General features: G+C 41.9%; 3 non-coding genes across 3 annotated transcripts; 1 reads left to right on the top strand and 2 right to left on the bottom strand.

The window, feature by feature from the left end:
- Positions 1 to 7,972: 7,972 nt before the first annotated feature.
- Positions 7,973 to 8,086, top strand: LOC140280631 (U5 spliceosomal RNA). Its single transcript, XR_011909570.1, has one exon. It is a non-coding gene; the product is annotated as a U5 spliceosomal RNA (small nuclear RNA).
- Positions 8,087 to 11,355: 3,269 nt separating this feature from the next.
- On the bottom strand, positions 11,356 to 11,539 carry LOC140280525 (U2 spliceosomal RNA). Its single transcript, XR_011909484.1, has one exon. It is a non-coding gene; the product is annotated as a U2 spliceosomal RNA (small nuclear RNA).
- Positions 11,540 to 11,847: 308 nt separating this feature from the next.
- On the bottom strand, positions 11,848 to 11,961 carry LOC140280610 (U5 spliceosomal RNA). Its single transcript, XR_011909551.1, has one exon. It is a non-coding gene; the product is annotated as a U5 spliceosomal RNA (small nuclear RNA).
- Between the last annotated feature and the right edge of the window lie 5,758 nt (positions 11,962 to 17,719).

Raw genomic sequence — 17,719 nt, 5'->3', positions numbered from 1 at the left:
AACTTTTGATTTGCTCTTTCGTTTATTGCAAAGTACAACATTGTTTTTTTTGTTTAAATCTATCGAGACATTGATATATATGAAGGTAAAAGCCGTTTTAACATAGTTTGAGTGAAGGAATTAATTTTATAGATAAAATCCTAAATCATGCAGAACTCCTCTGGCTTAATCACAAGTGTGGCTCTTTCTCATTCAGGGTAATATGAGGAAGTTTATGCTTGAAATATATGTAGAAATGGGTACATATGAAGGACAAAGCAGTGTTAACTTAGTTTGCGTGAAGAAATTCATTTTATACATAAAATCCGAAATCGTGCAGAACTCATGAAAACAAGCTTATTCTCGGATTCCTAAAACTTTTGATTTGCACTTTCTTTTACTGCAAAGTACAACGTTGTTTTTTGTTGAAATCTATCTAGACATTGATTACATTCACACCTACTTGCAGTCGAACACCTTCTCATCCACTTATGATCATGTGCGGTTGGGCTTTCGCACCTTTTCTTACCCATTTTTCAGTAACTATGGGTGGACATTCAGACCTTCTTGCAGCCGAAAACCTCCGCTCCTCTTTTGATCATACATTGTCGGGCATTCACACCTTGTCTTACCCGCTTTTTACAAACTTTAGTCGGACATTCAAACCTTCTTGCAGCTGATCCACCTCCGCTCCCTGTTTTGATCATATATGGTCTGGCAATAGTACCTTTTCTTACCCGTTTGTGAGTAATTATGGCTGGACATTCACACCTTCTTGCAGCCAAACACAACCTCTCCCGCTTTTGATGATATATGGTCCGGCCTTCTTACCTTTTCTAACACATTTTTCAGCAATTATGGTCGGACATTCACACCTACTCACAGACGAACACCTCCGCTCCCACATTTGATAGTGTATAGTCGGACATTCTCACCCTTTCTCATCAGCTTTTTGCTAATTATGATCTGACATTCACACCTACTTGCAGTCGAACAGCTCTGCTCCCGCTTTTGATTATGTATGGTTGGATATTCGAACATTTTCTTAATGCTTTTTACAAACATTGGTCGGACGTTCACACCGTCTTGCAGCCGAACACCTCCGCTTCCGCTTTTGATGGTGTATAGTCGGGCATTCGAGCCTTTTCTTACCCACCTATTACTTACTATGGTTGGACATTCAAACCTTCTTGTAGCCGAACACATCCGCTCCTGCTTTTGATGATGTATGATTTGGCATTCGCACCTTTTCTTACCCATTTTTTCGTAATTATTGGTCGGACATTCAGACCTTCTTGCACCTGAACACCTCTGCTCCCGCTTTTGATGGTGTATAGTCGGGCTTTCGAGCCTTTTCTTCCCCGATTTTTACAAATTATGGTTGGACATTCAGACCTTGCAGCCGAAAACCTCCGCTCCCTCTTTTGATCATACATTGTCGGGCATTCGCCCCTTGTCTTACACGGTTTTTACAAACTTTAGTCAGACATTCACACCTTGCAGCTGAACCACCTCCATTCCCTGTTTTGATCATGTGTGGTCTGGAAATACTACCTTTTCTTCCCCCGTTTGTGAGTAATTATGGCTGGACATTCACACCTACTTGCAGCCGAAAAACCACCTCTCCCGCTTTTGATGATGTATTGTCCGGCATTCTAGTCTTTTCTATCACATTTTTCAGCAATTATGATCTGACATTCACACCTACTTACAGTCGAACAGCTCTGCTCCCGCTTTTGATTATGTTCGGTTGGATATTCAAACCTTTTCTTAACTGCTTTTTACAAACTTTGGTCGGACGTTCACACCTTCTTGCAGCCGAACACCCCCGCTTCCGCTTTTGATGGTATATATTCGGGTATTCGAACCTTCTCTTACCCGCTTTTTACAAACCATGGTTGGACTTTCATACCTTCTTGTAGCTGAACAACTCCACTCCTGCTTTTGATGATTTATGGTTGGACATTCGCATCTTTTCCTACCCATTTTTCAGTAATTATAGGTGGATATTCACATCTTCTTGCAGCTGAAAACCTCCTCTCCCGCTAATGATCATGTAAGGTTTGATATTCGAAAATTTTCTTTCATGTTTTAAAGCAATTATTAATGGACATTCACACCTACTTGCAGCTGAACACCACCTCTCCCGCTTTTGATGATGTATGGACCGGCATTCTTACCTTTTCTAACACATTTTTCAGCAATTATGGTCGGAGATTCACACCTACTCACAGCCGAACAACTAGGCTACCGCATTTGATGGTGTATAGTCGGGATTTCTCACCCTTTCTCATCAGCTTTTTGCAAATTATTCTCTGACATTCACACCTACTTGCAGTCGAACAGCTCTGCTCCCGCTTTTGATTATGTTTGGTTAGATATTCGAACCTTTTCTTAACTGCTTTTTTACAAACTTTGGTCGGACGTTCACACCTTCTTGCAGCCGAACACCTACACTTCCGGTTTTGATAGTGTATATTCGGGCATACGAACCTTTTCTTACCCGCTTTTTACAAACCATGGTCGGACTTTCACACCTTCTCTTAGCTCAACAACTCCGCTCCCTCTTTTGATTGTGTACAGTCGGGTATTTTAACCTTTTCTTACCCGGTTTTTACCAACTATGATCGGACATTCACACCGTCTTACAGCGGAACACCTCCGCTCCCTCTTTTGATGGTGTATGTTCGGGCATTCGAACCTTTTCTTACCCGCTTTTTACAAACCAGGGTCGGACTTTCACACCTTTTAGTAGCCGAACAACTCCGCTCCCGCTATTGATTGTGTACAGTCTGGTATTTTAACCTTTTCTTACCCGCTTTTTACCAACTATGGTCGGACATTCACACCGTCTTACAGCGGAACACCTCCTCTCCCGCTTATGATCATGTACGGTTTGATATTCGAAAATCTACTTTCTTGTTTTAAAGCAATTATTGATGGACATTCAAACCTTCTTTTTGATGGTGTATAGTTGGGCTTTCGAGCCTTTTCTTCCCGGTTTTTACAAACCATGGTCGGACTTTCACACCTTCTTGTAGCCGAACAACTCCGCTCCTGCTATTGATTGTGTACAGTCGGGTATTTTAACCTTTTCTTACCCACTTTTTACCAACTATGGTCGGACATTCACACCGTCTTACAGCGGAACACCTCTGCTCCCGCTTTTGATGGTGTATAGTCGGGCATTCGAACCTTTTCTTACCCGCTTTTTACAAACTATGGTGGGACATTCAAACCTTCTTGTATCCGAAAACCTCCGCTCTCTCTTTTGATCATACATTGTCGGACATTCGCACCTTTTCTTACCCGCTTTTTACAAACCATGGTCGGACTTTCACACCTTCTTGTAGCCGAACACATCCGCTCCCGCTATTGATTGTGTACAGTCGGGTATTTTAACCTTTTCTTACCCGCTTTTTACCAACTATGGTCGGACATTCACACCTTCGTACAGCGGAACACCTCCGCTCCCTCTTTTGATGGTGTATGTTCGGGTATTCAAACCTTTTCTTACCCGCTTTTTCCAAACTATGGTCGGCTATTCACAGCTTCCTCTCCACCAAACTTGTATGGTTGGATATTCACACCCACTTGCATCCGAAGACCTCTGCCCCAAATTTTTTTGATATTTAGTCGGACATTCGCACCTTACCCGCTTCTGGCAAACTATGGCCTTCTTGCAGCCAAACACCTCTGATCTCGCATTTGATGATGTAAGGTTTGGCATTCAGACCTTGCTTCACCTGCTTTTCACCAAATATAGTCGGACATTCACACCTTCTTGCAGCCGAACACTTCCGCTCCACCTTTTAGTGTTCTATCACACCTTTTTTTCACCGCATTTTATACATTATGGTTGGAAATTTTCAACCACTCTCATCCGAAGACCTCTCCTCCCGCTTTTGTTAATATATTTGAACTTTAGTCGGGCATTCAAACCTTCTTGCAGCTGAACCACCTCCGCTCCCTGTTTTGATCATATATGGTCTGGCAATACTACCTTTTCTTACCCGTTTGTGAGTAATTATGGCTGGACATTCACACCTACTTGCAGCCGAACACAACCTCTCTCGCTTTTGATGATGTATGGACCGGCATTCTTACCTTTTCTAACACATTTTTCAGCAATTATGGTCGGAGATTCACACCTACTCACAGCCAAACAACTCCGCTCCCGCATTTGATGGTGTATAGTCGGGCATTCTCACCCTTTCTCATCAGCTTTTTGCAAATTATGATCTGACATTCACACCTACTTGCAGTCGAACAGCTCTGCTCCCGCTTTTGATTATGTATGGTTGGATATTCGAACCTTTTCTTAACTGCTTTTTACAAACTTTGGTTGGACGTTCACACCTTCTTGTAGCCGAACACATGCACTCCTGCTTTTGATGATGTATGGTTGGGCATTCGCACCTTTTTTTTTACCCATTTTTCAGGTATTATGGGTGGACATTCACACCTTCTTGCAGCTGAACACCACCTCTCCCGATTTTGATTATGTATGGACCAGCATTTTTACCTTTTCTAACACATTTTTCAGCAATTATGGTTGGAGATTCACACCTACTCACAGCTGAACAACTCCGCTCCCTCTTTTGATTGTGTACAGTCGGGTAATTTAACCTTTTCTTACCCGCTTTTTACCATCTATGGTCGGACATTCACACCGTCTTACAGCGGAACACCTCCGCTCCCTCTTTTGATGATGTATGTTTAGGCATTCTCACCTTTTTTTACCCATTTTTCAGTAATTATGGGTAGACATTCACACCTTCTTGCAGCTGAACACCTCCTCTCCCGCTTATGATCATGTGCAGTTTGATATTCGAAAATTTTCTTTCATGTTTTCTAGCAATTATTGATGGACATTCAGACCGTCTTGCAGCTGAACACCTCCGCTCCCACTTTTGATGGTGTATAGTCGGGCTTTCGAGCCTTTTCTTCCCCGGTTTTTACAAATTATGGTTGGACATTCAGACCTTCTTGCAGCCGAAAACCTCCACTCCCTCTTTTGATCATACATTGCCGGGCATTCGCACCTTTTCTTACCCGCTTTTTACAAACCATGGTCGGACTTTTAGTAGCCGAACAACTCCGCTCCCGCTATTGATTGTGTACAGTCGGGTATTTTAACCTTTTCTTACCTGCTTTTTACCAACTATGGTTGGACATTCACACCTTCTTACAGCAGAACACCTCCGCTCCCTGTTTTGATTATGTATGGTTTGACATTCGCACCTTCTCTCACCCGCCTTTTACTATGGTCGGCCATTCACAGCTTCCTCTCCACCATACTTGTATGGTGGGATATTCACACCCACTTGCATCCGAAGACCTCCGCCCCCAATTTTGTTGATATTTAGTCGGTCATTCGCACCTTACCCGCTTTTGGCAAACTATGGCCTTCTTGCAGCCAAACACCTCTGATCTCGCTTTTGATGATGTAAGGTTGGGCATTCAGACCTTGCTTCACCTGCTTTTCACCAAATATAGTCGGACATTCACACCTTCTTGCAGCCGAACACTTCCGCTTTTAGTGTTCTATGAGGCATTCACATATTTTTTTTCACCGTATTTTATAGATTATGTTTGGAAATTCTCACCCACTCTCATCCGAAGACCTCTCCTCCCGCTTTTGTTAATATATAGTCGGGCATTCGAACCTTTTCTTACCCGCTTTTTACAAATTATGGTCGAACATTCACACCTTCTTGCAGCCGAACACTTCCGCTTTTAGTGTTCTATGAGGCATTCACATATTTTTTTTCACCGTATTTTATAGATTATGGTTGGAAATTCTCACCCACTCTCATCCGAAGACCTCTCCTCCCGCTTTTGTTAATATATAGTCGGGCATTCGAACCTTTTCTTACCCGCTTTTTACAAATTATGGTCGAACATTCACACCTACTTGCAGCTGAATACTTCCGCTCCACCTTTTAGGTATGTATGGTTGGCATTTGCACCTCTTTTTATACTGATTGCTGAAGATTAAGTTGTTCTTTCTCAAACTACAATTTTTTTTTAATTGTTGAAACTTGATTTGAAGTGGATAAATAAGGAGGACAAACAGTTTTAAGTCAGGCTGATAGAAGGAATTAATTTTATAGCAAAATCTGTATTTCGTCATATGTCGAGAGATGCTTATTGCTGAAGAAGTTCTTTCTCATTCTACAAAGTACAACGTTGTTTATCGTTGAAACTTGATTAGACATGAATAAATATGAAGGACAAAGCAGTCTTAACTTGGTTTGAGTTAATGAATTCGTTTTATAGGAGAATCCGAATTCGTGCATAACTCATAAAATAGAGCTTATTTTCGGATTCCTGAAGAATGAGTCTGGTTCTTTCTCATAATACAAAGTTTGTTGTTTATTGTTGAAACTTCATCAGAAGTGAAGAAATAAATGAATGCCTATCAACAAATGTGGGATCTAAACTCTAGTGCTTCCTCTAAAATAATTTCCTTTCTCAATTTAGAAATGTGTGTGTGTAAGTCACAACACCCGTGACACCAAAACGGCTTTCTTTTCTCTACACTCTGCACTATGAGTACACACACCAAATCAGAAAGGCTTTTTTCTCTCTTTTCTACATTATGGACTGTGGGGACACACAACCGCTCTCTCTCTTTTTTTTTTTTTATCGTGTGCCAGGGCGTTGTCTCACGTATTAGATTATGCTTAAGATACGAATGGGTTTATCAGTCACATCAGAATCCATACATACTGATCCTCCCGTAATAAAATGGTCGGATCTTATCAAACACACTTTGTTTCTTGTGACAATCAAGTCAGCGAAACAGCGTATACACGTCAAGACACTGAATCAAGTTTGCCACAAGAACTCATAAGTTTGGCAGTATTGCTCTGCCGTCAGCAATCATACACCCATTTCATTTTCGTGAGACATGTGCAAGCACCTGTTCATCTACTGTTCTATCACTATGAATTAGTGATCTATTATCAATAAGGATACTTCTACAACTACTATCAAAGTATGTCCGGACTTCTTATGTTGTCAGTTGCTATATATGAATAAGTGGGTAGCTACTGACAAGCATTAAGCATGTCACACAGCCCAAACATATAACATTTCAGGACACACCACACAGTTAACAACCACAGTGAAGCTTGTCAAAGCCCAAACATGTAACATTCAACAGGACACTTACACAACACATTCAAATCAAACAGTCAGACAACATACAAGAACATATACCCCAGCCGGCATTGCTCCCTGCCTATTTTCGTACAGCACACTATGTGTGCGCACACCTTTATTCACAAACTCTTCAACTTATACTCTTTTACCGAAGCTGCTACAGCTCGATTGGCCGAATACCCTTTGATCCTATTTCGGTGAATTTGACATCTGCCTTACATATAAGAGATTAGCGGTTTAGCAGTTTTAATTTAGTTTGAGTGAAGGAATTCATTTTATAGCAAAATCCGAAATCGTGAAGAACTAATGAAAGTAAGCTTATTCTCGGATTCCTGAAACTTTAGATTTGCTCTTTCTTTTACTGCAAAGTACAACGTTGTTTTTTTTGTTTAAATCTTTCTAGACATGGTAAATATTAAGGACAAAGCAGTTTTCACATAGTTTGAGTGAAGGAATTCATTTTATAGATAAAATCCCAAGAGTCTGCTGAGAAAAGAGAGTGAATGCGAAGTAGACTTTAACACGGCTATGGGAGCGAGCCGAGTGTGGGCTAACCGGGAGAATTGCTTGAAAGAAACGCGACACCGAATGAGCGGTCAGAACAAAGCCTCAATACGGGATTCTCGTGGTGTTTTTGTTGCTGCCTTGTCTTTTGCACAGAGTAAAAGACAAGGCAGCCATCGAATAGGGCCCGATTGTTCCTAGTTGGTCAGCCGAGGAGCAAGGGGGGGGGGAGCAAGCGTCTCAACCAAGCAAAGCTCACCATGGGGAAGGTGGCTATGCCAACTAGCCTGATGCCCTGCTCCCGCAGTGACGGATAATCGTACTCTGGTTTCTCTTCATAACGTACAAGTCTTTCGCCTTTTACTAAAGATTTCTGTGGAGAGCAGCACTAATGAGTTGTTTCTATTTTTGGCAGGCTTTACCTTTGCGGGTGAAGCCCTTTCTGTCTGTGCAAAAGAAATCTTCTTACTGTGCAGAGTGACTTCTCTGAGTAGAGTCGCCTTACTTGTTGCGACTGTGCCGATGGTCGAAGCTGGAGTGCAAAGTTGTTGCTTGAATGGTGCTTGCTGGAGCGTGCGGGAGTGAAAAGTTATACCATTTAAAAGGGCTGAAGAGTGCTCAGTGCAGCGGGTGGGCGACACTCTGGCCACCTTGAAAACCGAGGTTACATCCACTACCAGGGGCAGCCCAAGTTCTGCCGCAAGTGTGGTGAGCATGGGCACCTGGTTGAGGCTTGTACCAAGGTGTTATGTGGGAAGAGCAGAGAAATTGGGCAAACTTTTGGAGAGTGTCCAAATGGCAGGAAATGTAATCTCTGTGGAGAATTAAATCACCTCTTCAGAGATTGCCCTAAATCTTTTGCCAACAAATTAAAGACGGTAAAGCCACAGTCAAGCCAACAAAGAGAAGGACCAAAGGTGGCAGTTGGTGAACAAAGTGAAGAGGTTGACCCAATAAATTCAAACTTCCCGCCAAAAGCTTGGATTGGAAGTGAGGAGCAAAAAGGGGAGGGGCCTGTAGAGGCCTCACCACTCAGTGTTGAAGTCTGTGAGAATTCACAGGCAGGCAGAGGGTGGAGCTACGCTAAATGAGGAGGAAGAGCAGACAGGTGAGTCTAGTGAAGATACTCACCTCCCAGAAGGTCAACAGCCGAAGAGGACGGCATCTGAGCCTCTGATTCCCCAGTGGTATCAGAGAAGAGGGGAAGGGTTAGGTCCCTTTCAGACAGTTCTTCAATGGAAGAACCTAGAGTCTTCCCCTCCGACTCACCCAATGAGGTCTCCTTTTTTAACTTCAGCTCTGCAATCAACCCCCAGGGACTCAAAGTTAAATGCAACATTGCGTCAGAGGCCAACACCGAGAGTCCGAAAAGGAAATATAGATCACCCTATTCACTTTTCACCTAAAGAAATGAAGGAAGAGCTAGTTTCCCAAGAAATAACCTGTGTGTAATTTGTTTTGATAACTTAGAAAAACGAAAATGACATACCTACTTTCCTTTATGCTTTTAATGGTTCTCACCTTCTCAACACTAAATGTGAGAAGTGTGAAATCAAAGACAAGAGCCCAGAGTATTTTATCCTTCTTAGTCTCCATAAAATCAGATGTGTTTTTAATACAAGAATGTGGACTACCTTTTTTAAAAAACCATAGACAATGGGAGGAAATGTGGCCCCATTTATCGATATGGAGTGGCTCAAATCAAAATAAAAATGATGGTGTGGCCATTCTAATTAAAAATCCGCATGTTCTGGTGAAAGGTAGCACAGTGGTGAGAGACGGACGGGCACTTTTAGCACACTTGAATTTTATGGGGCAAGACTTTAACCTCTTAAATATTTATGGTTTCAATGGAAAAAATGAAAGGTATGACCTTTTAGAAGATATACAGCTTTACATGCTAGGGCAAGTACCTTTAGTTGTAGGAGGGGATTTTAACTGTATCTTGAGCAGGAAAGATAGAAAAAGAGCAGGGGTAGATTTTAAAGTGGATAAGACTTCGATTTTACTTCAGGGCATATGCAGGGATTTTAAGCTTACTGACTGTTTTAAAACCATGCATCCCAGAGAGGAGGGCTTCACCTGGTTTAGTCATGATGGCACCAGAGCCTCTCGCATTGATTATTTCTTTACTAGAGATTGCCCACCCACTGATGTTAGATTAACCCCTGTTTTCTTTTCAGACCACCTTATGCTCTCCTGCACCCTTTCACCCCCTTCTGGTGTGACTGTAGGAAGTGGTCTGTGGAAACTCAACTGTTCCCTGTTGGAGGATGAAATCATAGTCAGTCAGTACAGGGAATGTTATAAAGAGTGGCAGACCCTTCAAGACCTCTACGAAACACATGCACAATGGTGGGAAATGGTGAAGGAAACGACCCAGACTTTTTTTAAACAGCAAGGTAAACGTAAAAAAAGGAAAGAGAATAGATGTATGATGGGACTACATAAACGCTTACAGCGCTACTTTAAACTAAATCAGTGTGGCATAGACTTTAAAGAAGAAATCAAAGATGTCAAAAAGGAAATGTCAGTTTTAGCAGAAATAAAGAGTAAAGGAATTTTTGTAAGAAGCAGGGAGCAGGAAATTGAGGAAGGTGAAAAAGAAAGAAAGTTATAAATAAAAAGGAGTGTATTCAAAATCTAAAAAGAGAAGATGGGTTTTTAACAAAATCCACACAAGAGATGATTGAAACTGTACATACCTTTTATAGTAACATGTACAAGGAGAAACCAGTGCACTTGGAAACATCGGCAGAAATCTTAAAATTCGTTGACAAAACCGTAAAAGAGAATGCACACTTGACACAGAATTTTACTGCTTTAGAGTTAAAAAAATGCCTAACAGGTTTTAAGAGAAGTCGAGCTCCGGGTTTAGATGGGCTTCCTGCAGAATTCTATCTGACCTATTGGGACCTTTTATCATCAGACATTTTAGATGTTTTTAAAGATTTTGAAAAACTCGACCGACTGCCTGACAGTTTTAGAGTGGGAATAGTGACTCTACTTTATAAAAAAAATTATAAGACTGACCTAAAGAATTGGAGGCCCATCACACTTTTAAACTTTGACTGTAAACTTTTTAGCAAGGTTTTAGCGACACGGATGTCCTCTGTTTTAGAGGAGGTAATTCACCCAGACCAAGCTTGTGCCATCTCAGGGAGACAACTCACCGACAGCCTCGTACTGATTCGAGACATCATTGATTACGCTAGAGACAGAAACACCCGGCTTGTCATCTTAAATTTAGACTTTGAAAAAGCATTTGATCGGGTCTCGCATCAATATCTCTTTCAGGTGTTGCAGCCATCGAAAAGGGCCCGATTGTTCCTACTTGGTGAGCTTTGCTTGGTTGAGACGCTTGCGCCCCCCCCCCCCCCCCCCCCCCCCCCCCCCGCTCCTCGGCTGACCAAGTAGAAACAATCTATTCGATGGCTGCCTTGTCTTTTACTCTGTGCAAAAGACAAGGCAGCCACAAACACCACGGGAACACCGTATTGAGGCTTTGTTCTGACCACTCATTCGGTGTCGCGTTTCTTTCAAGCAATTCTCCCGGTTAGCCCGCACTCGGCTCGCTCCCAGAGCCGTGTTAAAGTCCACTTCGCATTCACTCTCTTTTCTCAGCAGATTAAAAGAAAGTTTCATCTTGGGCTCCCTGAAACTTCCATCCTGCACCGCTGTTTGCTTTTTCACAAGAGCAGAGGAGAGCGCACCGTTCCCAGCGGCACTGCAGTACCGGGTCGAGGCTTGGAGTGAACGGAGCAAGCTTCTTTTTCAACTCCTATTCTTAAAAATCCATTTAATATGTTGTCCTCGTATAGAGGACATATTAAACTGATAAGAACAGATACTACACTTGATCTTAGCCAAAAGGCAGAGAAGCGATAACTGTCCACTGTTTCAGGTCCGAGGGCCCTTGCTGGCACAATGCGCACTTGTAGCAGTGTTCTTTTTATGGCCATAGGTGGCCAGAGTGTCACGTTGCACCTCCGCCCACCCGCTGCACTGAGCACTCTTCAGCCCTTTTAAATGGTATAACTTTGCACTCCCGCATGCTCCAGCAAGCACCATTCAAGCAACAACTTTGCACTCCAGCTTCGAACATCGGCACAGTCGCAACAAGTAAGGCGACTCTACTCAGAGAAGTCACTCTGCAAAGTAGCAAGATTTCTTTTGCACAGACAGAAAGGGCTTCACCCGCAAAGGTAAAGCCTGCCAATAATAGAAACAACTCATTAGTGCTGCTCTCCACGGAAGTCTTTAGTAAAAGGCGAAAGACTTGTATGTTATGAAGAGAAACCAGAGTACGATTATCCGTCACTGCGGGAGCAGGGCATCAGGCTAGTTGGTATAGCCACCTTCCCCATGGTGAGCTTTGCTTGGTTGAGACGCTTTTTACTCTATGCAAAAGACAAGGCAGAAACAAAAACACCACGAGAATCCCGTATTGAGGCTTTGTTCTGACCGTTCATTCGGTGTCGCGTTTCTTTCAAGCAATTCTCCCGGTTAGCCGACACTCGGCTCGCTCCCATAGCCGTGTTAAAGTCTACTTCGCATTCACTCTCTTTTCTCTGCAGACTCTTGGGATTTTATCTATAAAATGAATTCCTTCACTCAAACTATGTTAAAACTGCTTTGTCGTTCATATTTACCATGTCTAGAAAGATTTAAACAAAAAAAACAACGTTGTACTTTGCAGTAAAAGAAAGAGCAAATCTAAAGTTTCAGGAATCCGAGAATAAGCTTACTTTCATGAGTGCTTCACGATTTCGGATTTTGCTATAAAATGAATGTCTTCACTCAAACTAAATTAAAACTGCTAAACCGCTAATCTGTTACATGTAAGGCAGATGTCAAATTCACCGAAATAGGATCTAAGGGTATTCGGCCAATCGAGCTGTAGCAGCTTCGGTAAAAGAGTATAAGTTGAAGAGTTTGTGAATAAAGGTGTGCGCACACATAGTGAGCTGTAGGAAAATAGGCAGGGAGCAATGCCGGCTGGGGTATATGTTCTTGTATGTTGTCTGACTGTTTGATTTGAATGTGTTGTGTAAGTGTCCTGTTGAATGTTTGGGCTTTGACACTTCACTGTGGTTGTTAACTGTGTGGTGTGTCCTGAAATGTTATATGTTTGGGCTGTGTGACATGCTTAATGCTTGTCAGTAGCTACCCACTTATTCATATATAGCAACTGACAACATAAGAAGTCTGGACATACTTTGATAGTAGTTGTAGAAGTATCCTTATTGATAATAGATAAACTAATACATAGTGATAGAACAGTAGATGAACAGGTGCCTGCACGTCTCACGAAAATAAAATGGGTGTATGATTGCTGACGGCAGAGCAATACTGCCAAACTTATGAGTTCTTGTGGCAAACTTGATTCAGTGTCTTGACGTGTATACGCTGTTTCGCTGACTTGATTGTCACAAGAAACAAAGTGTGTTTGATAAGATCCGACCATTTTATTACGGGAGGATCAGTATGTATGGATTCTGATGTGACTGATAAACCCATTCGTATCTTAAGCATAATCTAATATGTGAGACAACGCCTTGGCACACAATCAAAAAAAAAAAGAGATAGCGGTTTTGTGTCCCCACAGTCCATAATGTAGAAAAGAGAGAAAAAAGCCTTTCTGATTTGGTGTGTGTGCTCATAGTGCAGAGTGTAGAGAAAAGAAAGCCGTTTTGGTGTCACGGGTGTTGTGACTTACACACACACATTTCTAAATTGAGAAAGGAAATTATTTTAGAGGAAGCACTAGAGTTTAGATCCCACATTTGTTGATAGGCATTCATTTATTTCTTCACTTCTGATGAAGTTTCAACAATAAACAACAAACTTTGTATTATGAGAAAGAACCAGACTCATTCTTCAGGAATCCGAAAATAAGCTCTATTTTATGAGTTATGCACGAATTCGGATTCTCCTATAAAACGAATTCATTAACTCAAACCAAGTTAAGACTGCTTTGTCCTTCATATTTATTCATGTCTAATCAAGTTTCAACGATAAACAACGTTGTACTTTGTAGAATGAGAAAGAACTTCTTCAGCAATAAGCATCTCTCGACATATGACGAAATACAGATTTTGCTATAAAATTAATTCCTTCTATCAGCCTGACTTAAAACTGTTTGTCCTCCTTATTTATCCACTTCAAATCAAGTTTCAACAATTAAAAAAAAATTGTAGTTTGAGAAAGAACAACTTAATCTTCAGCAATCAGTATAAAAAGAGGTGCAAATGCCAACCATACATACCTAAAAGGTGGTGCGGAAGTATTCAGCTGCAAGTAGGTGTGAATGTTCGACCATAATTTGTAAAAAGCGGGTAAGAAAAGGTTCGAATGCCCGACTATATATTAACAAAAGCGGGAGGAGAGGTCTTCGGATGAGAGTGGGTGAGAATTTCCAACCATAATCTATAAAATACGGTGAAAAAAAATATGTGAATGCCTCATAGAACACTAAAAGCGGAAGTGTTCGGCTGCAAGAAGGTGTGAATGTCCGACTATATTTGGTGAAAAGCAGGTGAAGCAAGGTCTGAATGCCCAACCTTACATCATCAAAAGCGAGATCAGAGGTGTTTGGCTGCAAGAAGGCCATAGTTTGCCAAAAGCGGGTAAGGTGAGAATGACCGACTAAATATCAACAAAAGTGGGGGCGGAGGTCTTCGGATGCAAGTGGGTGTGAATATCCCACCATACAAGTATGGTGGAGAGGAAGCTGTGAATGGCCGACCATAGTAAAAGGCGGGTGAGAGAAGGTGCGAATGTCAAACCATACATAATCAAAACAGGGAGCGGAGGTGTTCTGCTGTAAGAAGGTGTGAATGTCCAACCATAGTTGGTAAAAAGCAGGTAAGAAAAGGTTAAAATACCCGACTGTACACAATCAATAGCGGGAGCGGAGTTGTTCGGCTACTAAAAGGTGTGAAAGTCCGACCATGGTTTGTAAAAAGCAGGTAAGAAAAGGTGCGAATGCCCGACAATGTATGATCAAAAGAGGGAGTGGAGGTTTTCGGCTGCAAGAAGGTCTGAATGTCCAACCATAATTTGTAAAAACCGGGGAAGAAAAGGCTCGAAAGCCCGACTATACACCATCAAAAGTGGGAGCGGAGGTGTTCAGCTGCAAGACGGTCTGAATGTCCATCAATAATTGCTAGAAAACATGAAAGAAAATTTTCGAATATCAAACTGCACATGATCATAAGCGGGAGAGGAGGTGTTCAGCTGCAAGAAGGTGTGAATGTCTACCCATAATTACTGAAAAATGGGTAAGAAAAGGTGCGAATGCCTAACCATACATCATCAAAAGAGGGAGCGGAGGTGTTCCGCTGTAAGACGGTGTGAATGTCCGACCATAGATGGTAAAAAGCGGGTAAGAAAAGGTTAAATTACCCGACTGTACACAATCAAAAGAGGGAGCGGAGTTGTTCAGCTAAGAGAAGGTGTGAAAGTCCGACCTTGGTTTGTAAAAAGCGCGTAAGAAAAGGTTCGTATGCCCGAATATACACCATCAAAAGCGGAAGCGGAGGTGTTCGGCTGCAAGATATTGTGAACGTCCGACCAAAGTTTGTAAAAAGCAGTTAAGAAAAGGTTACAATATCTAACCAAACATAATCAAAAGCGGGAGCAGAGCTGTTCGACTGGAAGTAGGTGTGAATGTCAGATCATAATTTGCAAAAAGCTGATGAGAAAGGGTGAGAATGCCCGACTATACACCATCAAATGCGGTAGCGGAGTTGTTCGGCTGTAAGTAGGTGTGAATCTCCAACCATAATTGCTGAAAAATGTGTTAGAAAAGGTAAAAATGCCGGTCCATACATAATCAAAATCGGGAGAGGTGGTGTTCAGCTGCAAGAAGGTCTAAATGTCCATCAATAATTGCTAGAAAACATGAAAGAAAATTTTCGAAAATCAAACCACACATGATCATAAGTGGGAGAGGAGGTGTTCAGCTGCAAGAAGGTGTGAATGTCCACCCATAATACCTGAAAAATGGGTAAAAAAAAGGTGCGAATGCCCAACCATACATCATCAAAAGCAGGAGTGCATGTGTTCGGCTACAAGAAGGTGTGAACGTCCAACCAAAGTTTGTAAAAAGCAGTTAAGAAAAGGTTCGACTATCCAACCACACATAATCAAAAGCGGGAGCAGAGCTGTTCGACTGCAAGTAGGTGTGAATGTCAGATCATAATTTGCAAAAAGCTGATGAGAAAGGGTGAGAATGCCCGGCTATACACCATCAAATGCGGTAGCGGAGTTGTTCGGCTGTGAGTAGGTGTGAATCTCCAACCATAATTGCTGAAAAATGTGTTAGAAAAGGTAAAAATGCCGGTCCATACATAATCAAAATCGGGAGAGGTGGTGTTCAGCTGCAAGAAGGTCTAAATGTCCATCAATAATTGTTAGAAAACATGAAAGAAAATTTTCGAAAATCAAACCACACATGATCATAAGTGGGAGAGGAGGTGTTCAGCTGCAAGAAGGTGTGAATGTCCACCCATAATACCTGAAAAATGGGTAAAAAAAAGGTGCGAATGCCCAACCATACATCATCAAAAGCAGGAGTGCATGTGTTCGGCTACTGAAAAATGTGTTAGAAAAGGTAAAAATGCCGGTCCATACATAATCAAAATCGGGAGAGGTGGTGTTCAGCTGCAAGAAGGTCTAAATGTCCATCAATAATTGCTAGAAAACATGAAAGAAAATTTTCGAAAATCAAACCACACATGATCATAAGTGGGAGAGGAGGTGTTCAGCTGCAAGAAGGTGTGAATGTCCAACACTAATACCTGAAAAATGGGTAAAAAAAAGGTGCGAATGCCCAACCATACATCATCAAAAGCAGGAGTGCATGTGTTCGGCTACAAGAAGGTGTGAACGTCCAACCAAAGTTTGTAAAAAGCAGTTAAGAAAAGGTTCGAATATCCAACCATACATAATCAAAAGCGGGAGCAGAGCTGTTCGACTGCAAGTAGGTGTGAATGTCAGATCATAATTTGCAAAAAGCTGATGAGAAAGGGTGAAAACTCCCGACTATACACCATTAAATGCGGTAGCGGAGTTGTTCGGCTGTGAGTAGGTGTGAATCTCCAACCATAATTGCTGAAAAATGTGTTAGAAAAGGTAAAAATGCCCAACCATACATAATCAAAATCGGGAGAGGTGGTGTTCAGCTGCAAGAAGGTCTAAATGTCCATCAATAATTGCTAGAAAACATGAAAGAAAATTTTCGAAAATCAAACCACACATGATCATAAGTGGGAGAGGAGGTGTTCAGCTGCAAGAAGGTGTGAATGTCCACCCATAATACCTGAAAAATGGGTAAAAAAAAAGGTGCGAATGCCCAACCATACATCATCAAAAGCAGGAGTGCATGTGTTCGGCTACAAGAAGGTGTGAACGTCCAACCAAAGTTTGTAAAAAGCAGTTAAGAAAAGGTTCGAATATCCAACCATACATAATCAAAAGCGGGAGCAGAGCTGTTCGACTGCAAGTAGGTGTGAATGTCAGATCATAATTTGCAAAAAGCTGATGAGAAAGGGTGAGAATGCCCGACTATACATCATCAAATGCGGGAGCGGAGTGGTTCGGCTGTGAGTAGGTGTGAATCTCCGACCATAATTGCTGAAAAATGTGTTAGAAAAGGTAAGAATGCCGGTCCATACATCATCAAAAGCGAGAGAGGTTGTGTTCGGCTGCAAGTAGGTGTGAATGTCCAGCCATAATTACTCACAAACGGGTAAGAAAAGGTAGTATTGCCAGACCATATATGATTAAAACAGGGAGCGGAGGTGGTTCAGCAGCAAGGTTTGAATGCCCGACTAAAGTTCAAATATATTAACAAAAGCGGGAAGAGAGGTTTTCGGATGAGAGTGGTTGAAAATTTCCAACCATAATGTATAAAATGCGGTGAAAAAAAGGTGTGATAGAACACTAAAAGGTGGAGCGGAAGTGTTCGGCTGCAAGAATGTGTGAATGTCCGACTATATTTGGTGAAAAGCAGGTGAAGCAAGGTCTGAATGCCCAACCTTACATCATCAAAAGCGAGATC

The sequence above is a fragment of the Leuresthes tenuis genome, unplaced genomic scaffold, assembly GCF_036924035.1.
Source record: "Leuresthes tenuis unplaced genomic scaffold, fLeuTen1.0.hap1 SCAF_21, whole genome shotgun sequence".
Lineage (NCBI taxonomy): Eukaryota > Metazoa > Chordata > Actinopteri > Atheriniformes > Atherinopsidae > Leuresthes > Leuresthes tenuis.
Note: the sequence above shows the minus strand (reverse complement) of the source record. Positions and strands in the feature narration are given on the sequence as shown.